This window comes from Mus musculus, chromosome 9 (assembly GCF_000001635.26).
Source record: "Mus musculus strain C57BL/6J chromosome 9, GRCm38.p6 C57BL/6J".
Lineage (NCBI taxonomy): Eukaryota > Metazoa > Chordata > Mammalia > Rodentia > Muridae > Mus > Mus musculus.
The window spans coordinates 107,861,905-107,887,248 of NC_000075.6; the positions used below are offsets into that span (position 1 = coordinate 107,861,905).

Below are 25,344 nucleotides of genomic sequence, written 5' to 3' on the forward strand. Positions count from 1 at the left end.
CAAGCAGTAACCGTAGGAAAAAACTAAAGGGCATATGGCAAGATAGCAAGATGGGGTAAAAGTCCTTTCAGAATAAGCCTGACCACCTGTATTCCATCATTGGACACCACAGTGGAAAGAGAAAACCGTCTCTCAAAAATTGTCTTCTGACCTCCACACACACATGTGGGATGTTTATTCCCACACTCATACACATCACATACAATAAGAAATCCAATTAAAAATTGGGCTGATGGAAATGGCTGAAAGGATAAAGGCACCTGTCACCAAGCTTGACAACCTGGGACTAAAGAGGGGTGAAGAGGACCGACTCCCAAAAGCTGTCCTCTAGCTTCTATGTGTGATGGCATATGCATACATATGTACCCGCCCTCACACAAATAATTAAAATGTAAAAAATTAAAAGAAAAAGTCATCTTCAAAACAGTAGGAATGCCGGGCCAGGCGGTGGTGGCACACACCTTTAATCCCAGCACTGGGGAGGCAGAGGCAGGTGGATTTCTGAGTTCGAGGCCAGCCTGGTCTACAAAGTGAGTTCCAGGACAGCCAGGGCTACACAGAGAATCCCTGTCTCGAAAGAAAAAAAAAAAACAGTAAGAACATTGCATGGTATTTTTATCTTCCCTTGCCCTCTTCCTCTTCAATATCGCAGTAATTTTGATCTTTAAACAGTGCAGTCTAGTTCTGAGCTCCTTTGTAAGAAAAGAGCAAATATATTTGCAAATGATTTTATTCTTTTGTTCTACTTTGTCAGATGGAAGGGAGGGGTATCTAAAGAACTGAAACAAAATCCTTGTTTCTATTTCATCTAACTCAGAATTCAAACAGGAGCCCATGCCTTTAATCTCAGTACTCAAGCAGGCAGAGCTCTGTGAATTCTAGGCCAACAAGATCAGCATGTTAAGACCACATCTCAAAATAACAACAATAATAACATTAATAATAAGTATTATTATTCAGCAATCTCTTGGATCTCATGGAAGCCTTTTTTTTTTTTTTTCAGAATTAATGAAAACCATAAAGCAAGCTATAGGTGCAGATATCAATGTTAACAGATAATGGGTAGAAAACCAGGAGTCAGTTGAAGTACCTAGAAATCAGGCCATTCAAAAGCAGCATGTAGGAGCTGGAAAGATAGTTTAGTCAGAAATATAACTCAAGCTAGGACTTAGCTAGACTGACTTGAATGTCTGATCCTCCTGCCTCTACATTCCCAGTGCTAAGATTTTAGGCATACTGCTTGCTATACTAGGCTTTCTCTTTCTTGTGTTTGGTTTTAATTGTTGCTGTTGATTTGCTTGGGTTTTCATAAGTCATGGTCTCACACTTAACCTCAGCTATCCTTGAACTCACTGTGTAACATAGGCCTAGAAACCAAGGTAATCTTCCGTCTCAGCCTTTGAACTATTTGATTACTACATGAGCCACCACACCTAGTTTGTTTTAGTCTTGGGGAACAAGATCTCACTTAGCCGGGCAGGGACTCAAATTTCCTATGAAGCCAAGGATGATCTTAGTTCCTAATCCTTTGGCCTCCACATTCCCAGAGCAGCTTAAAGCATGCACCACACTACATATAGGTAGATAATTTTGATAAAAACAACTAAGGAAATTCTCTAGCAAAGAAATCTATACAAAATACTCCAGGCAAAAATACACAAAATGAAACAGAAATGTGAAGATTCAACATCTTCAACACCAAGATCAATAGGCCAAGAATCTTTCAAAAAGCAAGAAGAGCCTGATGTGATAAAAGCAGAGGTGAGCCTGATCTACACATCAAGCTCTATGACACCCAGAACTACATAAGAAACCTACAAAAGCCGGGGCCGGGCAAACACAGAAGTGGATGCTCACAGTCAGCTATTGGATGGATCACAGGGCCCCCAAAAGAGGAGCTAGAGAAAGTACCCAAGAAGCTAAAGGGGTCTGCAACCCTATAGGTGGAACAACAATATGAACTAACCAGTACCCATGGAGCTCGTGTCTCTAGCTGCATATGTAGCAGAAGATGGCCTAGTCCGGCCATCATTAGGAAGAGAGGCCCCTTGGTCTTGCAAACTTTATATGCCCCAGTACAGGGGAATGCCAGGGCCAAGAAGTGGGGGGGGGGGGGGGGGGGGAGTGTCTGGGTGACTTTTGGGATAACATTTGAAATGTAAATGAAGAAAATACCTAAAAATAAATTAATTTAAAAAAAAGAAACCTACATAAGATAAGAAACAAGGGAAAAAAAAGGAAGAGGAAAACAAATCCAAAAGGACCTACTAACTATAAATATATTAAGCTATAAATTCAAGAAAAAAGGTGGCTCCCTTCACAAAGAAAACTTAAGAACTGCTTCAAGATGACTGACTAGGAAACTATTCAAAGATCTCTGGCAATGGAGGAGGTCTCTTTAGAAAATAGTTCAAAACTGGGCATTGTAATAAACACCTCTAATCAAAGAAATAAGGCAGAGGAAGGAGAATGAGGAGTTCAAGACTATACTAGGCTACATGGCAAGTTCAAAGGCCAGCCTGGGCTAACTGTCTCCCCTCATACCAACCAAAAAGAAAATAGTTTAAAGCTGCATTCACTAGCACACATCTATAATACCAGCACTCAGAAAACTGAGAAAGGAGAGACCCTGTCTCAAAAAAAATTTTTTTAAAAGTTTGTTGAAATTTTTTGCTTAATTACATTTCCTTAACAGTTAATAAGTGGCTGTCTTTGTCATATTATAAAGTGAAAACGTTTCTACCATGTTTGATAATATCAAGATGATTCATTTGGTGGTAAAAGTGCTTGCCACACAAGCCTGATAATCTGGGTTCCATCCCTTGAACCCACACAAAGGTTGAAGAGGAGAATAGATTCCACAAAGTTGTCCTCTGACCCCCATACTCCTCCTCCTGTGCTACACATGTACAGAAGAAAGGAGGAAGGAAGGAAGGAAGGAAGGAAGGAAGGAAGGAAGGAAGGAAGGAAGGCAGGCAGGCAGGCAGGCAAGCAGGCATTAACTTATTTATACCTCCTAAATGCATAAACAAGGATTAAAGACGTATGCCGCCGCCGCCGCCGCCACCACCACCACCACCACCATGTCTCTAAAATAAATAAATAAATAAATAAATAAATAAATAAATAAATGCAGTGAAACTGTACAGAGAACTGAAAAATCAATTCTGGAGTTGGAAAATACACTGCTTATAATAAAAATGGATTTCAACCGGGCGTGGTGGCACACGCCTTTAATTCCAGCACTCAGGAGGCAGAGGCAGGTGGATTTCTGAGTTTGAGGCCAGCCTGGTCTACAAAGTGAGTTCCAGGACAGCCAGGGCTACACAGAGAAACCCTGTCTTGAAAAACAAACAAACAAAAAGATTAAGAACCACCCATGGCCCTGTTGTGTTTTAAGACAGAGAAACCAAGCTGGCAGCTCAGGTCTAATGGAACACTTGAGAAACATGGCGGGACTACCTACAATGAGTTCAAAGTCAGCCTCATTTACATACTGAATTCAAGACCAGCCTGGGTTACTCAAGACTATCTCACAAAAATAAAAGACTGGAGATTGGAGAAAGGCTTAGTGGTTAAGAGTACTGTCTGTTTTTCCAAAGAACCTGGGTCCAGTTTTCAACACCCACATGGCAAAGCACTGCTGTAACTCCATTTCCAGGGGACCTAACACCTTCATACAGATGTACATGCAGACAAAACACCAATGTATGTAAAATAAAAATAAACTAAAAAATAAAAGACAGGGCAGTGACTGAGCAAGTACCTAACACAAGACTCAGATTTCAAGCCCAAAAACAAAAAAGGATGGGAGTGATCAATTAAGATCTGGAGAAATCAGAACTCACTAATCTCAGATACAAGCTGTAGACAAAAAGGGACAAAAGATTTATCAAACCTTTACCAACTAGATAAGGAAAATCAAGATAGGAAAACTGAAAGCTCTTAAGAAATGTAGTTTAAGCTGGGTGGTGGTGGTGGTGGTGGTGGTGGTGGTGGTGGTGGTGGTGGTGGTGGTGGTGGTGGGTGGTGGTGGTGGTGGGTGGTGGTGGTGGTGGTGGTGGTGGTGGTGGTGGTGGTGGTGGTGGTGGTGGTGGGTGGTGGTGGTGGTGGTGGTGGTGGTGGTGGTGGTGGTGGTGCAGGCCTTTAGTCCCACAGCTTGGGAAGCACAGGCAGCAGATCTATCTCTTGAGTTTGAGATCAGCCTGGTCTACAGAGTGAGTTCCAAGGTCAGCCAGGGCTACACAGAAAAACTATGTCTCAAAAAGAAACAATAAATAAATAAATAAAGCAAGCAAGCAAGCAAGCAAGCAAGCAATGTAGTTTAGTAACCAAAGCAAATACAATTCCTAGAGGACAGCAAGATAGGTCACAGGTAATGAACTCTACTTTCTGCACACCTAATGAGGTCAATCCCTGGGATTCACAAGGTAAGAGAGAACAGATTCTAAAAATTATACTCTGACCTCCTCACAGCCATCATGGCATGTACGCACACACACTTTATATTTTAAAAATAAAAACAAGACACTAAGCCAGGCAGTGGTGGCACACGCCTTTAATCCCAGCACTTAGGAGGCAGAGGCAGGTGGATTTCTGAGTTTGAGGCCAGCCTGGTCTACAGAGTGAGTTCCAGGACAGCCAGGGCTACACAACTTGGCTAAATTTACTATTCTTAAAGAGGACCTGAATTCAGTTACTAGAATCCAAGTGGTGGCTCATAACCATCTACACCTCCAGTTCTAAACCATCTGATGTTTTCTTCCGACCTTCTCACCAGGTACACAGAGTGCACACACATACATTAAGCAAAGTATTTACGCACCTAAAATAAGATAAAAACATTTCTTTTGGCTACACAGGATTTGAGGCCAGACTAGGTTATCTAAGGCACTGCCTTAAAAAAAATTTAATACCAGCTACCTAGGTCTACAGAACTAGCTCTAGGACAGCCAGAGCTACACGGAAAAACTCTGTCTCATAAAAACAAACATCACCAAATAATTGCAAAACTGACTTCCAGGGAACCAAAAAATAGGTAGGTTATGAGAAAAAAAGAATCCTCATTACAAGTCAGCACCTTTATAGGGCTGGAATCATAATGGTAGCCAGTTCACAACTATCTGCAACTCTAGTTCTAGGGAGCTTGACAACCTCTTCTGGTCTCTGCAAGAACCAGGCATGTACATGTTACATATACATATTTGTAGGCAAACACTCATACTCACAAAATAAAAATAAAGTTCTTGCTCTCTTACAGCTGCTCCCACTTGCTTCTCTCTTGCTCCCCCTCTCTCCGAATTCCCTCCCCCTCCCCCTCCACATGACCATGGCTGGCCCCTCTCTCTTTCTGCCTTTCTAAAATAAACCTTAAAACCAAAAAAAAAAAAAAAAAGTTCTTAAAAAACATATTTTGAAATCTTATTATTTGATCTGGAAAGATGGTTCATGGCAGGCGGTGGTGGTGCACACCTTTGATCCTAGCAATTGGGAGGCAGAGGCAGGCGGATTTCTGAGTTCGAGACCAGCCTGGTCTACAGAGTGAGCTCCAGGACAGCCAGGGCTATACAGAGAAACCCTGTCTTGAAAAAACAAACAAACAAAACAACAACAACAAAAGATGGATCATGGTTACAAGCACTTGGACAACCTTCTGTAAGTCCAGTCCCAGAGGATCCAACAACTTCTTCTGGCCCCCTGGGGCACTGAGCACACACTTGGTACAAAGACATACATGTGGGCAAAACACCTATACACATAAATTTAAATAATAAAAATTGTAAAAACATTATCTTTGTATGGGTTCTACATGTGTGTATGGAATGTATATATATGTATGTATGTATGTATATTCATTTGGCAAGCTTGTGGCTATCAGAAGACAACCTCAGGTATAGTTCCTCACTGCCCACCTCCTTTGAAACAGGTCTCTATTGTTTGGTGCTGCATACACTAGGCTAGCACACAAGAAAGGTAGTGATTATAGATGTTTACCTTCCTTCTTAAGGCTGAAGAGTATTCATTCCAAAGAAAGTATAAATATACGCACAGGTGTCATTTTGTTCATCCTATCACTGAGCCCTTGGGTGCTTTCATATTTTAGCTATATTATGAATACTGACTGCTCTATGAACATGGATACAAATACCTGTTTGAGATTCTGCCTCCAATCTCTTTGGGTACACCTATAAATATAATTGCTGGATTATATGGTTTCTGTTTTGAGACTAGGTCTTCTATGTAAACTAGGCTCTCCTCAAGCTTACAGCAATCCTCCTACCTCTGCCTCCCAAGTGCTGGAACCACAGGAGGCTGTAAACACCTGGAATCCCAGCACTTGAAAGATAAGAGGTCAGTCACTAATCATAGTGATTACAAGGCTCAGGCTGCTGCATGAAACTCTGTCTCAAAAATACAAAATAATACATATTTTAAAGTTGAGCATGGTGGTTGATACCAGCACTCCCAGTAGCCGGAAGACCAAAGCAGAAGTAACATCCACAAATTCAGGGCTTGTCTGGGTTACAACAGCAAGTTAGTTCCTGGACAGCTTGGGCTACAGAGTGATACTCTAGTTTTAAAAATCAATTTTATTATTATCTAATTATTTAGTAATCTAATAATTTATTAATAATTTAATAATTAATAGCTTAATGGTTATTTACATTTTAGTTTGAAGATTATTATTACATTTTTTAAAAAGGAAAAAGTTTAAGGTTAAAATAGAGCTGGAATGGGGTTTTTAGCTTACTAGAAGGATGCTTGAATAGCATGTGATATATAAAACCTGAGTTTGACAGTACATTGCAAAAACAACCAAACAGTAAGTATCAAAGACATTTGTACATCAACATTCACAGCACTATTTACTATAGCCAAGTGTTAAATTTATTTTTTTGATTTTTCTGAGACAGGGACTTTTTTTTTTTTTAATGTACTCTAAGGGCTAGAGAAATGGCTCAGTAATTAAGAATGACTACTAACTACTCTTGCAGAGAACCAGCATCCACATAAGGTGCTTCTCAACTACCTATAACTCCAGTTCCATGGGACTCAATGCTGGTGGCCTCCATAAGCAACTACACTCACTTGCACATACATACAGACTCACATACATATATTTGTTTAAAAAAAATTATGTCCTCTACACAAAGGATGAAATACTATTCAATGAAACAAGAAATAAAATTCTGATACATACTATCCAATCAATCAACTTTATACTAACCATTATACTAAGCCAAATAAGCCAACACAGATAAGACCATATTGTATCATTCTATTATACTTGAAACACAAAATTCATAGAGAAACAGAGTAAAAGTTATCAGAGGCTACAAAAAGAAATTGAAAGTTACTTGCTTAATGGTTACAAAGTTTTAGCAATAGCCATTGTTGTTTTTAACATGGATGTAACTAATGCTGCAGAACTGTGTACTTTAAAATGGCTTAAAAGGTAAATTGTTACAGTATATACAGTACAGTAGGATAAAGTGACACACCTTATAACTCTGGAGACTGCAGTAGTAGTAGGAATTCTAGGCTGGCATGGGCTACATGAAACTGTATCTCAAAATAAACCAAGTTGCCAGGCTTGGAGGCACAGGCTGTAAATCCCAGCACAGAGAAGCTGAGGCAGCCAGGATATTTAGCAAGACCCTGTCTCAAAGGGATGGAGGATGTTGGGAAAATAGCTCAGTTGGTAAACTGCTTCCTGAGTTGAATGCCCAGGATCAGCAATAAAAAGATGGGAGTGATGGTTCTTGCTTGTAATTTCAGCACTGGAGGGTGCAGACAGGAGAATCCTGGAGATAAGACAGCTGCAACATAGCCCAACTAGCAGGTCATAGGTCCCAGGGAGAGACTCTGTCTCAAAAAAGGTGGGAGCAGGTGAAATGGCTCAGTAGGTACCTACTGCCAGGCTTGACAACCTGAATGAATTTGATTCTCACAACCCCCATGGTAGGATAAGAGAACCAACATCCACAACTTGTCCTGACCTCAGAGACTGAGACAGAACTATAAGTTTACATTAGCTTGCGCTACATATACAAAATTATGATTTCAAAGGAAAATGAAAAAGCAACAGTGATGGCTATTATTTAGTGAACACTTTCTGTATACCAGACCCTGTCCTAAGAGCATTACATCTATTACATAATAAATCTAAGCTGGCCGGGCAGTGGTGGCGCACGCCTTTAATCCCAGCACTCGGGAGGCAGAGGCAGGAGGATTTCTGAGTTCGAGGCCAGCCTGGTCTACAGAGTGAGTTCCAGGACAGCCAGGGCTACACAGAGAAATCCTGTCTCGGTGGGAAAAAAAAATCTAAGCTGGGAACATAGCTCAGTGGGAGATCGATTATCAAAAATTCGCAAAGCTATGGGTTCTTTTTTTAATCCCACAAGCTTGGAATGGTGACCCATGGAGGAAAAAGTCCAGTACCACAATAAATAAATAAATCTAACTCACCAAAACAACAATCCTACATGAGATGGCTGTATTCATTAACCTTATTTCTGATGAATAACTGAAGCTTGAATAAGTTAATTTGTCCATTGTCTGTGTTAGTGAAGAGTACATGGATTCAACATCTGATTTCTGAAACTCTACAGTTATCAACTCTACTATACCGAGTTGCACACCATGATGAATTGTTATAAAACAGACTCACACCAGGCTTGTAGGCATGTGCTTTTAATGTCAATACTCTAGAGGCATAGGCAGACAGATCTCTCTAAGTTGTGACCAGCCCAGTCCTCATAGCCAGTTCCAGGCCAGCCAGGGATGAATAGTAAAACCCTATCTCAAATAAATAAATTAAAACTTTTCAAGCCGGGTGTGGTGACGCACACCTTTAATCCCAGCACTTGAGAGGCAGAGGCAAGTGGATCTCTGAGTTCGAGGCCAGCCTACAGAGTGACTTCCAGGACAGCCAGGGCTGCACAAAGAAACCCTGTCTCGAAAAAAACAAACAAACAAACAAAAACAAAAAACAACAACAAAAAAACCCTTTTCAATAGTTTTATTATCTACTTAACTCTGATTCTGAACCAAGTCATTAACATCATTTTATACATCTATGCATGGTGGCAAATTTCTGTTTCAAGAGTACATTTTGAGCGGAGTATATAGTATAGTAGCAAAGGATTTTAGCCTAGAGTATATATATTTAATAACCTTCCCCTAGCTAGGAATAACAGCTGCCAATTGTAGTGCCTAGAAAGTTCAAGTGGAAAGATTAGGAGTTTTTTTTAAGGCAAGTTTAATTCAAATCCAGCCTGGCTATGAAAGACCCTATGTTGTGGGGGGTGAGGGGGGTGGAAGGTGGAGACGACAATAATAATTCTCACACCAGAAATTCTTGTGAAGAGCCACAAAAACCTGCAGGTAAGAATAAACTCAAGCCTGATAAGAAAATTCTGTAAAGAAGGCTGGTCCTAGTGGTAGATAACTTGCGCCCTGGATTCAATGAGCAGCAAGGGTGTTCTGCTGGTTGAGAACTGAGTCCTACCTAACCTGCCTTATAGACCACATACACTATAGATAATCCTATAGATTTTATAAGCAGATAAGCATTTATATAAGTGTACTACTAGTTAAGGAGCTAAATAAAATTCAGACTCAAAGTTTTTAGGGTCTCAATGCAGCTTAGGGCGCTTCAAACCTGACATCCTCCTGCCTCATCCTCCTAAACTTCAGGATTAAACTCCACTAAGCCTGGCAGTAGATTCAACCACTATGTTTCCTCAAGTTAGTATTTTAGTGCTAAGTTACTTTCCACATTGTCATTAGCTGTTGACACTTTCCCCTTTGATTCTCACAAGCTTAGTAATGTTAACTGTGACATATTTAGTCAACAGGAAGTTGAAAACTAACAATCCTAAGGCACAATCCAGAGTTCAGAAAATGACCTGGGTGATCAAGCGGATAAAAAAGAAAAAAAAAAAAACCTACTCCTTAACTTATATCCAATTAGTCTGAAATTAATAAGAATGCCTAGGGTGGGGGTGAGGGGGAGGAGAAAATATACAAACTACCTCAAGTATATGTGCTCTACAAATAAGGCCTTTTGTTTTTAATTAAGAAACGCAACCCCACACTTGAATTCATTAGCTCAACGTCAATTATAAAGTTAAAAGAAAAGCACATTATTAACAACGCCAAAAGGAATCTAAAGCACGAATATGTGGGAACATCACTCTCCTCCTACATTCGCCCAACCGGTACAGAACCCACCAGTCACCCTCGCCCACCTCCCGGTTCTACGGGCCCGTGGGCCAGGTTCTGAACTCTCGCACCTTCCTGGTTGGGTGTCTGGGTGGGCGGCCAAGGTTACTTGCAGGGCACAAGAGTTCCGTATCTAGTGATGTCTCTCAGGACAAGATCACAAACACAAGGGGAAAGAGAAAGAAATCTCTCCTGCAGCACCACAGAGCTGAGCGCCAGAACCGCTGCCACGCGCGGGTCCCTCGCCCCACAGCTGGCCGCTCCGCGCTGGGACCGGTAATTCTACAGCCGCCTCGGGCCCCGCCCCGGGCCCGCGACCGTTCCGGGGCGTTCCTGCCGCGAGCGGCGCCTCCCGCGACACACGACTGTTTTCGCAAGCGAGCGAGGCCGCGGCCGCCCCGTGTCTTCGAAGCCACGGCTGCTAGGCCGCGCGGGCCCGCGATTTCCAGAGCCGCCAGGCCCGCTGACCCCGTCCCAGAAGCTCGGGCACGCCCTCTCTCCTAGCCTGGGCCCTTACCAAAGCAGCGTAGCCGCCGCGGCCCGCTTCTCCTCCTCCTCAGAGGCCGCCACGGACCCAGCGTCCCGGAGACCGGAACTTCCTCCCGGTGGGCTCCGGCTTCCACAAAGGCGTCGCGCCACCGCCTTCAGCGCTGGGCCCGCCGGGAGATGAAGTACGGCCGCAAATCCCGCGGCCTCCTCTCCCGCCGTGCCCTGCGCGCAGCGGCTTTGACGGCTGGTGGAGCTGCTGCCCAATGGAAAGGCACGCTGTTAGCCACTGCCCAATTAGAAGGCACGCTTCTCCGCAGGGCCTGCCGGGAGTTATGGTTTGGCTTCAGTGCTGTCACTGCTTCTCTGGTGTTTTCCTCGCAAGTGTGCAAGGGGTCCGGGTGGCTTAGACAGCCTAGTGACACACCCTGCCAGGTGCTGGGGGACGGTCCTGCCTTGCCCCTTGGGAAAGAGAGAGATTGTCAGTTCGGGTGCAGAAAATGGGAGGAGATCTTTCCGGTCTTATTCCGTTACGGCAAAGGGCTGCTGGCTTTTCGGCTACATAAATAAGACCCCTTCTACCTAAGTCCAGAGAATAAATGCAAAAGTACTGCTTGAGTTGAAGTATTAGGACCCAAAGACTCGTCCTTTTTTACCTTCCGACAGACTTCTGGTCAAACACTCCAGGCGGAAATCATCCGTGTAAAAAGGTTCAGTAGCTCAACCCATTAAAAAAAAATAATAAAACTTGTTTCTACAGGTCCCGCTAGCTCTAGGCAATAAATGTAGACACGCGTGACTCGCCACAAAAACTGCACATCGTAATTCTAACGGAAAGAAAGCAAAGTAACTGTTGATACGCAACCTCTTCCAGAATCTTCCAGCTAATGATCTACCTGACTCCCAAGTTCTCAGGTAGATTGTCTATATTGTGAGGGGTTTGCTTATCCCAGCCACCTGGTGCCTTGTGTGTATGCCCTGGCGATATATGATATTGTAGCCTAATTCGATTCTTCAAGGTCAAAGAAAGACACTTGGAGAAACAGTTCATCAGTTAAAAACACTGGTTGCTCTCCAGAGGTTCAATTCCCAAAAACTACGTGGCGGTTCACAATCCTCTGTTCCTTCAGTTCAAAGAGATCCAATGCTCTTTTCTAGCCTCTGAGGGGACTGTACATATGTGACAAATAAAATATCAATAAATGCTGCTGCCATAAATGCCCACTGGAAAAAGCTGGGCATGGAGACAGGAAGTGATGGTGCAATACTTTAATCCCTCCACTCCAGAGGCAGAAACAGATGTACCTTTGAGTTCAAGGCAAGCCTGTTCTACAGAGTGAGTTCTAGTACAGTCTGGGCTACAAAAAGGAACCCCTGTGTGATGGTTTGCATATGCTCAGCTCAGGGAGTGGCACTATTAGAAGTTGTGACCCTGTTGGAGTAGGTGTGTCACTGTGGGTGTAGGCAATAAGATTCTTATCCTAGCTGCCTGGAAGTCAGTATTCTGCTAGCAGCTTTCAGGTAAAGATGTAGAACTCTCAGCTCCTCCTAAGTCATGTCTTCCTGGATGCCATGTTCCTGCCTTGAGGATAATGAACTGAACCTCTAAACCTGTAAACCAGCCCCAATTAAATGTTGTAATTTCTAAGACTTGCTTTGGTCATGGTGTCTGTTCACAACAGTAAAAACCTAAGACAGAAGTTGGTACCAGAGACTGGGGTATTGCAGTGACAGACCTGACCATGATTTTGTTTGGAAGAATGTGGGTTTGGGGACTTTAGATTTGGAAAGCAGTGGAATGCTTTAAATGGGGCTTAATGGGCTATCCAGTAGGAATATGGAAGACTTTGTTACTGAGAGTGATTTGAATGATGCAGACCTGGCCCAAGAAGTTTCAGTGGAGAATTTCAGTATGTGGCCTAGAGACTGTTTTTGTGGTATCTTTGTGAAGAATGTGACTACATCTTGCCCTTGTCTGAAGAGTCTGTCTGAGGCTAAGGTGAAGAGACTCAACTTAATTACATTGACAAAGGAAGTCTCAGAATTGCCCATCATGGACTTTATTGTTCTCTGGTTAAGTCTCATGAAGAGCATTTTAAACAAACATAGCATGCTGAGAAAGGAAAAATAAAAAAATAAAAATATATGATATATTAAAATATGTGGTATATCAAATTATTAAAGGGGCACCTGGAAGTAGAATGGAGCTGAATCCTGTGTTCAAGGATATTAAATTGAATTTAGGGAGTAGTGACCTTGGGGCAATATCCCACCCAGCTAAATTTAGGTCCAAGCGTGGTAGTACAAGCCTTTAATCCCAGGAGGCAATGACCAGCAGATCTCTTGAGTTCAAGGCCAGCCTAGAACAAAGCAAGTTCTAGGTAAAGAAAAATTTAAACCCAGGTTTGGTGGGCCAAACCTTTAATCCCAGTGTTTAGGAGACAGGCATGCAGATCTCTGACTTCAAAGTCAGTCGACAGAGCAAGTTCCAGGACAGCCAAGCTTAGACAATGAAGGAATTGGAAAACAGAAAGCTGGTGATAATGTAATAGAACGAGAGGCCATTTTCCGGCCCAGCAAGCAGAGAAAATGGCAGCCTTGGCCAGGTGGCTCTGGTTTTAGAGTCCAGAATAAAAGAGACTACTGGGAAATTTGATGCTGGTTAGTTGAAGCTAAGAAATTAGTGGAGATTAAGAAGAGACCAGCGCCAGGTGGTGGTGGAGCACACCTTTAATCCCAGCACTTGAGAAGCAGAGGCAGGCAGATTTCTGAGTTTAGAAAAGAAAGAGAGAGAGAAAGAGAGAGAGAGAGAGAGAGAAGAAGAAGAAGAAGAAGAAGAAGAAGAAGAAGAAGAAGAAGAAGAAGAAGAAGAAGAAGAAGAAGAAGAAGAAAAGAAGAGACCAGCATCACTAAAGTGAAATCTTCGGGTAGTGTTTTCTGAGAGCACAAAGAAGCTGTGTTCCGGAGATAGTCAAAGTTGTACCTTGTGCTGCAGCTATACTTCATAATGTGTAAGAGTCAGCCAGGTGGTACTGGTTTTGAAGGCATAAAGGGGTATTGTAGAACAGCTGAGGCTTGGCACTGTGTGAGGCCATGGAAGGCCATTGGTGAAGATGCAGCCCCAGTTGCAGTTGACAGCGTAGGACTGAAGGGGTCATGCAAAGGAGTTGAGGCTTGGCACCATGAAGAGAGCCTATGAGAGGCTATTGGTGAAGCCTAGTTGCAGTGTAAGACCCCAGAATATTGGAGATGCCAGTTTCATGGGATGATCACCAAGAATAGTAGTGGCAGTGGGTCAACCTGAGCTCAGAGTGCCACAGAGGGCAGAGTTGGAGAAGTGATAGAGGAGCCCAGAAAAAAGATCATGTGTGGATTCCAAACATTGAAACAAGAAGCTGTAACACTGAAGTTGCCTTGGAGACCCCAAGATGTTCGACATGCCAGAGCTGAGATCTATCTGCTGAGAAAAGTTGCTAACAGGGAGTGGAACCAACCAACCTAGGTGAAAGAAGTTTGTTGCAGTCAACAAAGATGAAAAAAAAAAAAGGAATTGGAGATCGGAAGACCACTTTGACATAAGACATAGAGATTCGGAGTTTGGAGTTTGCCCATCTAGTTTCCTTTCTTGCTTTGGAGATTACAGTTAAGTGATTGGGTGAATCTCAGAAGAGACTTTGAACTTTGGACTTTTAACACTGTTGAGACTGCTATAGACCATGGGGACTTTGAAGTTGAACTAAATGTCTTTTTCATTATGCTATGTTTAGGTATGGCCCTCATAGATTCATATTTGAACAGGCCTACAGGGACCAGGGAATGGAATGTGATGGGCTGCATATGCTCAGCCCAGAGAGTGGCACTATTAGAAGGTGTGGCCCTGTGTGTCACTGTGGGTGTGGAATATAAGGCTCTCATGCTAGCTGCCTGGGAAGTCAAATCAGTATTCTGCTAGCAGCTTTCAAATGAGGACATAGAACTCAGCTCCTCCTGCATCATGTCTTCCTGGATGCTGCCATGTTCCTACCTTGAGGATAATGGACTGAACCTCTAAACTTGTAAGCCAGCCCCAATTAAATGTTGTAATTATAAGATTTGCCTTGGTCATGGTGTCTGTTCACAACAGTAAAACCCTAAGACACCCTGTCTCAAATAAATAAATAAATGGGTAAATAAATACATAGTATATACTCTCAGGCTGGAAATGGTGTTTGAGACCAGCTTGGTCTACATAACAAGTTCCAGGACAACCAAGATTACATAGAGAAACCTTGTCTCAAAAAAAAAAATAGAGACAAGGTCTCATAACTCAAACTGACTTTGTACCCACAGCTAGCCCTAATCATCTACCCCTCCATAACTCCCAAATACTGGGATTACTGCCCTGCACAACCATGCTTGCATGGTGGGTTGTGTGTATACATGAATGTGGAAGCCAGAATTCAACTTTCAGTGTCTGCCTCCCTTATTCTTCACCTTACTTTTCATTATTATTTTATGTGAATGGGTAATTTGCCTGGTTGTATGGCTGTGCCTGGTGCCTGTAGAAACCAGAAGAGGATCTTCTGGAGCTAGAGTTATAAACATTTTTTTAACCATCATGTGGGAGATGTGAATAGAATCCACTTCTTTTTTTTTTTTTTTTTTTTTGGTTTTTTTCTAGACAGGGTTTCTCTGTGTAACCCTGGCTGTCCTGGAACTCACTCTGTAGGCCAGGCTTCCCTGAACTCAGAAATCTGCCTGCATCTGCCTCCCAAGTGCTGGGATTAAAGGCGTGCACCACCACTGCCGGGCTAGAATCCACTTCTAGAACAGTCAGTGCTCTTAACCACAAAGCCATCCCTCCAGGCCCTTCACTTTATTTATTTGTTTGTTTGTTTTGAGGTGGAGTCTCACTAAACCTGAAGTTCACTAATTCAACTAGACTGGCTGACTAGGAAGCTCCAGGGACTTCTTGTTTCTAGCCCACTCCAGCACTGGGATTACAGATGAGTGCTGCCATGCCCAACACTTTTACCCAAGTTCTGAGATCCAAACTCAGGTCTTCACATTTGCTTGGCAAGTACTTAACCAACTTAGCCATATCCCCCTGCTTTGGTTGCTTGTTTGCTTAAAAACCAGTGGTTTTAGGAATGGAGAAATGTCTCAGAGGTTAAAAACAGTGATCCTGCAAAGGAACCATGTTTGGTTTCCAGCACTCACATAGTGGCTCATAACCACACATTTCCAGTTCCAGGAGATCTGGTGCCATCTTCTGACCTCCACAGGCACTAGTCATGTACATGGTACAGACATACATGCATGATACATGGACAAAACACCCATACACAGTATTAAATAATATCCTTTTAAAAGGTCTTGCTATATAGCCTGATCTATCCTGAAACTGAAGACAATCCTACCCTGCAGTTATAGGATTCTTTGTATTTCCTGTTTAATTCAAAGAGAGGCTTGAGTTTTTTTGTTATCATTGTTATTTTAGGTTTTATTGTTGTGTTTTCTGAGACAGGGTTTCACTATGTAGTTTTGGCTCTCCTAGAACTCACTATGTAGAGCAGGCTGGCCTTGAACTCACAGAGGTAAGTGCTAAGATTAAAGGTGTTCTGAGGGCTAAAGTTATGTTTTAAGTTTAAATTACTATGCTTAAGAAATCTATAAAATGGGCTGGTGAGATGGCTCAGTGGGTAAGAGCACCCGACTGTTCTTCCAAAGGTCCAGAGTTCAAATCCCAGCAACCACATGGTGGCTCGCAACCATCCATAACAAGATCTGATGCCCTCTTCTGGAGTGTCTGAAGACAGCTACAGTGTACTTACATATAATAAATGAATAAATTAAAAAAAAGATATCTATAAAATGGCTCCGAAGTTAAGAGTACTGACTGCTCTTCCAGAGGTTCTGAGTTCGATTCCCAACAACCACATGGTGGCTCACAACCATCTGTAATGGGATCCAATGCCCTCTTCTCATATGTCTGGAAATAACAATGGTATACTCATATACAACAAATAAATAAATAAATAAACAAATAAACAAACAAACTAACAACAAAAAATAGTTATAAAACAAAAATACTTCTAACTTGTAAGTCCCACTTGCCCAAGGATATCCTGTAAGCCCTGCTTGGCCCAAGGATAGATAACTTCCTGGAATGTTGTTCACATAAAATAATAAGCCATGTGTTTTCATTTCTGTAAACAAGGTTGGTTGTTCCAGCTGCACCGGATGTAGTTGATGACCTGTAGGTGTGAGGTACGTAAGCAGGAAGGTACATCAGGATGTATGCTTACCCCCAATGGACAAAGGTGGAAAGCACAGAACCTCGTGGGGTTTGCCTTTATAAGCAGCAGACCAATCTAATTCACTATGTAGACCAGGCTGACCTTGAACTCACAGAGATCTGCCTGCCTCTGCCTAAATGCTAGGACTAAAGGTGTTCTGAGGTACATTCTCTGGAAACCCCATGTGTAGTGGTGAAGAGTTAATGCCCTTTGAACTCCCTCCCAGCAGGTGACTGTGCTTCTAGCCACCCACTGGAGTTGTCTGGATTCTTGAATAAAAAAATACACACAGGCTGGCACCTGGGCTGGCAGGATGGTTCAGTGGGTAAGAGCACTGTCTGCTCTTTCAAAGGTCCTGAGTTTAAATCCCAGCAACCACATGGTGGCCCACAACCACCTGTAAGGATATCTGACACCCTCTTCTCGTGTGTCTGAAGACAGCTAAAATGTACCTACGTATAATAATAAATCAATCTTTGGGCTAGAGCAAGCAGGGACTGATCGAGCTGGAGTTGACCAGAGCAAGCAGAGGCTGGGCACTGTCAAACCTCCAAACCACTTCCCTAGGTTCTTACATGTCTGCAGGCTCTTAATTCTGATCTCTCTGCTTCCTTGTCATGGCATGGTGTGTCCTATGCCCCTCTCATGGCGGAATCCCCCTTCTTCTCCACTGTGTTTCTTGCCCGGGAATCCTAAAAGTCCTGCCTCTTTCTTCCTGCCCATCCATTGGCCGTTCGTTGGCTCTTCATTGATCAATCAAAAACCAATTGGGAACAGGGATCCTCAGCATCTGGATATGAGGATTCTCATGTGATTTTGGGGGAGCCAAATTAAGACAAAGCATTAGAACCAATCCCCAACACCCAAGTCCACTGTACTGGTCAGTATTTAGTAAAGTGTGCTTCAAATTTGGCTCTAAAAATTGTAGTGATTTTTTGGGTTGTTTTGGTTTTTGTTTTTCGAGACAGGGTTTCTCTGTGTAGCCCTGGCTGTTCTGGAACTCACACTGTAGACCAAGCTGGCCTCAAACTCAGAAATCCGCCTGCCTCTGCCTCCTAAATGCTGGGATTAAAGGCATGCACCACCACGCAAGGCTTGTAGTGATCTTATTCTCACCCGGTAGAGACATTTTCTGGAGGTTCCAGGGAGATCAGACCACTCACCCAAGTTCTAAAGCCGGACTTTCACTCAGAGATGCTGGGGCCAAAAGCCCATCTCAGGAGGCGTACACCTAGCGACATTGCAAGACTCCAGGGCATGCTTTCAGTGTTGCAGAAGATCAGAGTAAACTGCAGTGCTGAGAAAAGCAGCCAGTATCCACAGCCCCCACCCCCACGCCCCTTAAGTTACAGCTGGTTCTGTTTGTGGGATCCTGATCTGAAGCATATAACCCGAATAATTTCCTGTCCAGGGCACAAAGCACGATGCTGCCCATCTGCCTGCTTCTGGTTACTTAGAATGTTTTTCTGTTTTGTGTATGCAGATGAGTCTGTGTTTTACCGTGTGTTCATAAGTTTTGTTGCAAACATCGGAGCTGAAAAGGATATGGGTCAGGCTCAATTGATTGAATGAACAATGGTGGCCACTGCATGTTTTGTTTATGACTGGTCTCCTTTGAGCGTGTGATCTTTCTGTGTTTTGTTTTTTATTGGTTTTGATTTTGCTCTCTCTGCCACTCCCAGCTGCCAGCTGTTACTGCTAACACTGCCTGCCACAACTGCTCTGATGGCCTCGGGTCAAAATTTGTCTCTGAGCTTTCTGGCCATTGGATTCAGTTTAGCAGGGATCCAAACATCTTTTGAGTGTGGATGCTTTTAAAGTTGTTTTTTACCAGGCATTGTAAACCATATATCTTTAAACCCAGCACTCATTAGCAGAGGCAGGTGGATCTCTGTGATTTCGTGGCCAGCCTGGTCTACAGAGTGAGTCCCAGGACAACCAGGGCTTACACAAATAAACCCTATTCCAAAAAACAAACAAACAAAACCAACAACAACAACAAAATAAAGTTTTTTTAAAAGATTTTATTTATTTATTTTATGTATATGAGTACACCATTGCTCTCTTCAGACACACCAGAAGAGAGCATCAGGTCCCATTACAGATGGTTGTCAGCCACCTTTTGGTTGCTGGGAATTGAACTCAAGACCTCTAGAATAGCAGTCAGTGCTCTTAACCACTGAGCCATCTCTCCAGCCCCCTAAAGTTGTCTAATGATGTTCGACTTTATTGGAAAGCTGGCTCTAGAGTTGAGTTATGGCTCTCCTTTCTCTAGATCCAAGCACTTATTTAAAAGTACCTTCTATGTCCTGTGTCAGACAGGCCACCTGACTCTGTAACAGGGAAAACAAAGCAAAACAGAACATCCAAAAAAAGGGTTATTGGTTTCATCTAACTGCCTAAAACTTTTGCTGAGATTTGTAAGACTATAATATAAACTTTCTGTACCTCATGATTTGTAAGTTTATTGGGTGTGGTTAAATCTGTAAAATCTGTAACAAAAAGTTATCGTATAGAACCTTATAACACAGGGGGTTGCTAGTGAAAAATCTATACATAGGTAATCTTAAGAAACCATATTTCATGATGCCATTTTGAGATATAAGCAACATGTGGCTTGCTGCATCTTAGCTGCTGTCCCACATCACAATGGAGGCATCCACATAGCTTTCAGCCATCTTTGCTAGGGTTGGAGAGGATGTGTCATGTGACTTCACTGCCATCTCAATTAAAGGTGGCCACAGGATATAAACCAACCAAGGAGGTAACAGCAGGATTCCAAGATATTTGGATTAGAATGGAGTCTTTTATAATAATTCCTGTCCCGAAAATAAAGTTGTAAGAACAATGTGTTTGGCCCTCCATACTGAGGTTGTAGTCTCTCTACCATGGTCAGCGAGCTTTCCTGAGCTTGGCCCAAAATGGAGGACTCCCTTTTCTTAATGGAGTTTCCTTTTCTCTAACTGATCTGGGGAGACTGACCCCAATTTTCTACCAGAGGAATGTTAAATAATCCTTGACAAAATTACAAGTTCTACTTCCTAGAGTGCCTCTCCATGCAAATGAGGTATCCCCAGAACCTTAAGCCTGAGACAATGAAACTCACCCTAAGAAGAACCCCTTTCCACTCTCCAAGGTTTATATATATCCCGTGATTCACCCAGAGTAAGGTGTATGCACATAAGATGACTATTGTCTAAGAGAGCTGTTTTCTAAAAGAGCTGTAACATCTAAATCTTCCGAGGAGACCTTCTCCCCCACCTGGCATTCACTGCTGTATGGAATCCTGCTGACCCACCCATTCCAGATTTCTTTTTTTGGGGGGGTGGGGGGCTTTTCGAGACAGGGTTTCTCTGTATATCCCTGGCTGTCCTGGAACTCACTTTGTAGACCTGGCTGGCCTTGAACTCAGAAATCCACCTGCCCCTGCCTCCCAAGTGCTGGGACTAAAGGCTTGCACCACTGCCCAGCCATTCCAGACTTCTATTCATCTTTTTCCGCCCAGTGTGCATCTGGGCCTGGATACCCCAAGGGTAGAAGTAGACTTCAGAACTCAGCTCTGTTCAGGGCCTGGACATCCCAAGGGCCTAGACAGTCAAAGGGAAGATGTGGACCTCAGAACTTGACTCCTGGGCACCCCAAGGGAAGAAGCGAAAAACAGAACCACACAAGATTTATGAAAGATAGGATTTTGCATCAAAGTTTGTTTAATAAGATACTAAAGCTACGCCTCTGTGTTCATATACAAGAATTCACCTCTTGCTGGTGGCTGATAGGATTTTCCAGCGCAAGAGTATCTTGGCAATCAAGAGCCAAGGCTACCACAAAGTCACATCACACAACACATCTTGAAAAAGAGATTTATTGGGGGAGAAACACAGAATGGGGGCTGCTCCTGAGGTGGGAAAAACACAGAAAAAGCAGCCAGCTGGGTGGAGAGGACAGACTCTATAGGATTTTTGGAGCATGCGCAGTGAGCTAGTAGAACATGCTCAATGAACTAGTGGATACGCACAGCACAGCGCTGCTGGAAGTATTGCTAGGTTGTTGATCTAAGCAACAGATGTGGGGATTTCCAAATCCAGGATGTGGGGACATGATGATTTTTTTAAATTTTTTTACTGGCCTGTTATTCTACATTTTGATCCACTATTGATAACCACTCTGGGGGGTAAGACGATGGGCATTGTTTATTCTTAGACTACTTCTTGCTGTTGGGGACATCAAAGTCCTTGAATCAAGCATAATCGTCACTATCAGGGCATAATTAGGGGAGCATAGGCCTCTAGTTCTACAGCTAGGAGCTAGCTGATAATCCTATAAAAACAAGTGATTAAAAGTCTGATTAGAAATCTTTGAATTTGTTTTTTTTTTGTTTTTGTTTTTGTTTTTTAAAAAAAAGTCTAGCCGGGCGGTAGTGGCACACGCCTTTAATCCCAGCACTTGGGAGGCAGAGGCAGGCAGATTTCTGGGTTCAAGGCCAGCCTAGTCTACAGAGTGAGTTCCAGGACAGCCAAGGCTATACAGAGAAAACCTGTCTCAAAAAACAAAATAAACAAAGAAACAAACAAACACAAAGTCTAGACAAAGCCAGGTGATGGGCTGGGGAGGAGGGTTGAAATGCTGAGAGGTGGGCAAGGCTAAAAGGTAAGCAAGGCATCCCCTATCAATTCTACCCGGAAGTAGAGAACTCAGGAAGTGTTTGGAAATTCTTGTACGTTAGGAGGTGAGATAGATGGGAAGAAGAGAGGAGAGCAGAGGGGAGGGGAGGGGAGGGGAGGGGAGGGGAGGGGAGGGGAGGGGAGGGGAGGAGGAGAGGAGGAGAGGAGGAGGGGAGTGGAGTAGATGTCCAGAAGGTTAACTTTTTTTATTCATGAATAAGGAGTTTGGCCGCAGCCAGAGCAAGTAGGCAAGGTGCCCATCCTTGGGTAGTATGGTCTAACTATTTTTGATAAGTATGTAATGGGTGCAAAGGAAAGTCCTAATTGGTGACCCAAGACCCCAAGGGCATATCCCTCCTTGCTTATAATTTAGAGAAATAAGGTAAGAGTTAGATCTGGAGGGTCTAGATCTATGGCTTGCAAGTGGGCCTGTTGAAGCTTATAAAAAAGCCTGGAAATGGGTGCAAGGAGGGGACTGTAACCAAGGGACACTTTGTACAGGGAGTGGGCAAGAAGTGAGAAAGAACGGATCTTAAAGCATAAGAAACCAGACCTCCATAGAAAGGCTAGAATCCATCCTTGGTGGGTGAGACTGAGAGTGACTGGAGTAGACGTTTTCTGTCTAGAGCAGTGGCTTTGTGAGCTGGAGTCATAGCCCCAGGTAAGCAACCTGAGGGGCAGACAGCTGGGCCTTAGAGAGCGAGACCCTACATCCCTGGCCAGACAGGAAGTTTAGGGGAGTAGAGATGTCAGCTTGGCTAATTTGTAGGGATGGAACAGAGAAGAAAATCATCTATGTAGTGTATAAGTTCAGACTTCGGACAAAGAGTGTGAAGCAGAGGGCAAAGCCTGGCCAAATTAATGTGGGCTGTCCCTGAACCCCTGGGGCAGAAGTGTGTCTAGGTCAATCCAAAGTAAAGGCAGAGATATTCTGTGACTGTGAGTGAAAAGGAATGGAAAAGAAGGCATGCGCTATGATGCACTATAAAAGGACCAGGAGAGTAAAGTTGCCCAGCTCCTCGAGGACTGTATAATATGATTTAAAGCTTTATTTTGATACTAAAAAAGTTTCAGTTCAGAAAGTGTTATTTTTTTTAAGGTTCAAACTTAACAGAGATAATGCTGCAAATCCTAATCTTATAAAAGCTACTAACTTATTTTAAACTGTTAAAAAAAATAACAGTTTTAGCCAGGCAGTGGTGGTGCACGCCTTTAATCCCAGCACTTGGGAGGCAGAGGCAGATGGATTTCGAGGCAGCCTGGTCTACAAAGTGAGTTCCAGGACTGCCAGGGCTACACAGAGAAACCCTGTCTTGAAAAAAATAATAAAATAAAAATAACAGTTTTTTTTTATTGGGAGTGGGAGTCCCCAGCACTCTGGACTTCTGCAGAATAAAACACACTTTGCTTTTACATAACAAAAAATAATTAAGACGTGCAAGTTAATGATCGGTCACCTTATAAAGACCAACTTCTTTTGGGGGGGTTGTTTGTTTGTTTGTTTGTTTTTTGAGACAGGGTTTCTCTGTATAGCCCTGACTGTCCTGGAACTCACTGATCCACCTGCCTCTGCCTCCCGAGTGCTGGAATTAAAGGCGTGCGTTACCACTGCCTGGCTAAAATGCTGACTTTGATTTGCTCTTTTTCTTTTTTGTTCAGAGTCTCCGTGAGAATCCTACATAGGCCTGGCACTCACGCCCTCCTTGCCTTCTGCATACTGCACTTATAGGTGTGCTCTCCAACCCTATCAATTCTGAACTTTATGATGACTTAAGGTGAGATTCGTGGGTGAGGCAGGAAGCCTGAAAATTCAATGCCTGCCCTGGCTACAAGTGAGTTCAAGGGCAGACTGAGTAACCTACTGACAACAGGTCTCCAAAAGAGATGGTTCTCCTTGGCCTGTACTATACAGAGTGATGTTATTGGTATATTTTAAGGTAAACTATTGCAATCTAATGCCCTCTTTTTTTTTTTTTTTTTTTTGCCTTTTTTCTTTTTGAGAAAAGACTTCATTCTACAGCTCTGATTGGCCTGGAACTCCCTTTGTAAAAAGGCTAGCCTGGGACTGACAGACACCCACCTGCTTGTGTACAGAAGGAAAAAAAATCCCACCTATTGCAGTGGTACACCTGTAATCAACACTTTTGGAGGTAGAAACAGGAGGAAAAGGAGTGCAGGCCAACATTGGCTACAGGAAACCTGTCCTCAAACAAACAGATGTAGCTATAGTGGCTTGCTTCTATAGTGCCTAAGCACACACCTTAGAGATGCATGCTCACCAGCTTATCCCAGTAAATAAAGACTCTGTCATGTCTGATGGGGATTTTGTTCTTGGGAGCAAGAATGAGGACTGGGGGAAAGAACTGCTTAATCTGTAGAGTGCTCATGGGTAAAGTGCTTGTTTTTTTGTTTTGTTTTTGTTTTTGTTTTTTTAGGTTTTTCGAGACAGGGTTTCTCTGTGTAGCCCTGGCTGTCCTGGAACTCACTCTGTAGACCAGGCTGGCCTCGAACTCAGAAGTCCGCCTGCCTCTGCCTCCCAAGTGCTAGGATTAAAGGCATGCACCACCACGCCCGGCTAAGTGCTTGTTATACAAGCATGAGCAGTACCTAGGGAGATGCCAAACACAGAGGTGGGAATCTCTAACCTCAGTGTTGGGGCTACAGAGACAGGTGGATCTCTGGAGCTTGCTGGCCAAGGCAGTCTAGTCAACCAGTGAACTCCAGGCTCCATGAGACCTAAAAGTGGGACAATGTCAAGGAAGTTTTAGTTTCCTTCTGCTGCTGTGCTAGAACATTCTGACCAAAGGCAACTGAGGGGAGGAGAGGACTGATTTCAGCTCACAGGCCACAGTTGATCCTTAAGGAAACTCAGCACAGGAACTTTTGAAGCAGAAACCAGGAAGGAACCCATGTTGCTTGCTGGCTCACTCAAGCTGAGTAGCCCAGGACCACCTGCCCAGGGAATAACACTAATTGCAATGAGCTGGGCACTCCTGCATCAATTAACAACTGAAACAATTCCCCACAGACACTGTGTCAAGTTGAGAACTGAAGCTGATTAGAACAACACCCAACGTAAGATGTGCACACACACCCCTGCACATATTCCCATACATATTTGCACATACATGAACACAGAACATACATATGCACACAAAAGAAGACCTCGAACTCAGAAATCTGCCTGCCTCTGCCTCCCAAGTGCTGGGATTAAAGGGGTGAGCCATCACCGCCCTGCTCAAAAATTCTTACTTTAGACTCGTATAGTGAAATAATATGAAATGAAGTATATAGGGAAAACTTGTATAAATTATATTTGCTTCAAGGTAGGAACCTGGAAGCCAGAGCAAGCAAAGAGAGGAAATCCTGAAAGACCTATGGAGACTTGGAGAAGTTCCACTCCCCTTCTCAGTCTCCACTGCAAAGGAACGAACTCCCTCTCACATGGGACGCTTCCCTTACCCAGCATTTAAGGGTCTGGTAACCCTGTGGAAACTATCTCCAGGAAAAGGTCACAGGTTGTCATCATGTCAGTCACACATATGCCAGTATTATGGAGCCAGATTTCAAATTTGCATGGGAGAGAGGGAGGGAGGGAGAGAGAGAGAGAAAGAGAGAGAGAGAGCACACATATGCCAGTATTATGGAGCCAGATTTCAAATTCGCATGGGAGAGAGGGAGGGAGGGAGGGA

At 43.3% G+C, this 25,344-nt stretch overlaps 1 protein-coding gene across 8 annotated transcripts in view; it reads right to left on the bottom strand.

Moving 5' to 3' along the window:
* Window positions 1–11,454, bottom strand: part of Rbm6 (RNA binding motif protein 6) — a 99,800-nt gene extending 88,346 nt beyond the window's left edge. For 2 of the 8 annotated variants that reach the window (NM_011251.3, NM_029169.3), the window contains exon 1: window positions 10,745–10,915. The gene's annotated coding sequence lies outside the window, so the exon portion shown is untranslated. Of the gene's footprint in view, window positions 1–10,744 lie in introns of all 8 variants that reach the window. The other 6 variants (XM_030244145.1, XM_017313216.1, XM_006511651.4 and 3 more) reach the window with 5 other exon arrangements.
* Window positions 11,455–25,344: the final 13,890 nt, after the last annotated feature.